This window comes from Anguilla rostrata, chromosome 5 (assembly GCF_018555375.3).
Source record: "Anguilla rostrata isolate EN2019 chromosome 5, ASM1855537v3, whole genome shotgun sequence".
Classification (NCBI taxonomy): domain Eukaryota; kingdom Metazoa; phylum Chordata; class Actinopteri; order Anguilliformes; family Anguillidae; genus Anguilla; species Anguilla rostrata.
In genome coordinates this window covers 61,720,361-61,721,897 of record NC_057937.1, presented here as the reverse complement: position 1 = coordinate 61,721,897, position 1,537 = coordinate 61,720,361, and the positions used below count along the sequence as shown (strand labels likewise).

Sequence of the window (1,537 nt, the reverse complement as noted above, 5' to 3'; positions counted from 1 at the left end):
CCCTGAAGTTTACAACAGTCTACTACTGAGGTGAGTGCATATAAACAGGGCTGATTGCAGCCCAGAATGAAGACCCTGGCCTCCCTCCTCAGTAGTAATGTGGATTATTATTTATTAACATTGGACAAAAAATAAAATGCACCAGTGTGTTCTTAAGGACATACAACGCTGTTATTAGCAGTGTATTAAGTATGAATAACTTCATTACACAGAGCTATTGTTACCAGCAGCTGTTGTATAAGCCCTTGTGTATGTGTGGTATAATGGTTAAAGGAAGTGGCCTTGTAGCCTCAAGGTACTTGGGCTGCACTGCTTCAGGACAGACCCAACACCCGAGCTGTATAAATGGATACAGAGTTAAAACAGTGAAAGCTGTGTGAGTCTGGATAAGAGTGTTGGCTAAACGTCCATAGTATAATCACAGGCGTAGATTTCAGGGGGGGGGGGGGCGCAGGGGATACGTCCCCCTCAATATTTAGAACACGTGCATTTGTCCCCACCAATAAAAACACGAAAGAAGCAGAGGAGTTTAAAGTTGATGCAGAAAAGGCACAAATTGGTGCATAAAAATTCACCAGAATGCAGGAAATTAAGTGTTTGACGCTCAAAATCTCCTGGGGGAGGACCTCCAGAGCCCCCAATTAATGTCTCCCCCCTCCCCCAATGTTCAAATGAAACCTACGCCACAATGTAATGGTCCCTCATCAATATTTGTATACTTTGTGTGAAGGAAGTACTGCCATTCTGGTTCGAAATGAAACTGCAGAGATCAGAGCAGAAACCGCTCCATGGATGTGACTCAAAGCCTTCCAAGAAATAAAAGATAACACGTCTGGCGCATGAATATTTTATGTGTACATACAGAGAACACGCATCAACGCTCGTACAAAAACGAACCAGACGTCTTTGGGCTGAGAAAATGACACCCAGGGTGAAATTAACTAAAATTTAAATAAAAATGAAATTGACCAACGTAAAAAGTCTCAGGCACATGAGAGAACTCTAGAGACAGACGTAAGGTGCAAACCCGAAACATGGCCGCCATTAAAACCTCATTTTAACCGCCCCCCCCCCTCTGTAGTACCCACAGCTCGTTAGCATGGGCGGCTAACGACGTGTGTAAAATAAAGGTGAACCAATGGAACCCGCTTCCAGCAGGCTCTGGTCTAGCAGAATCCACCACGATACACGTCAGCTGTTCATATATACAACGTTCCTTTATATGTATAACATCCACACACAGTAATATTAATAATAAAAAAAAGGCTTCCAATGTGAGAGATTAGAAAGTCCCAATGGCAGTAGAGTTTGGTGAAAGCTCAAACAGATACAAAAAAATAAAAATAAATAAGATTGATTGGATAAAAAAAATTGACATTCTACAAAAACTGCATTACATTAATAACAAAGGAGTCTCTGTCATCCATGGCATTGTGTTCGCACAAGGGGGGGGGGGGTCACATGACCACCGACCAATCAATGATCCGCACCGCACTTCCTTATCACACAGCCAGCTAATGCTAACGCCAGTCTCTTC

General features: G+C 42.8%; 1 protein-coding gene across 2 annotated transcripts in view; it reads right to left on the bottom strand.

Moving 5' to 3' along the window:
- Positions 1 to 833: 833 nt before the first annotated feature.
- Positions 834 to 1,537, bottom strand: part of LOC135255860 (protein AF-9-like) — a 53,347-nt gene continuing 52,643 nt past the window's right edge. For both annotated transcript variants that reach the window (XM_064337593.1, XM_064337592.1), the window contains exon 14: positions 834 to 1,537. This exon is cut by the window's right edge and continues 1,223 nt beyond it. The gene's annotated coding sequence lies outside the window, so the exon portion shown is untranslated.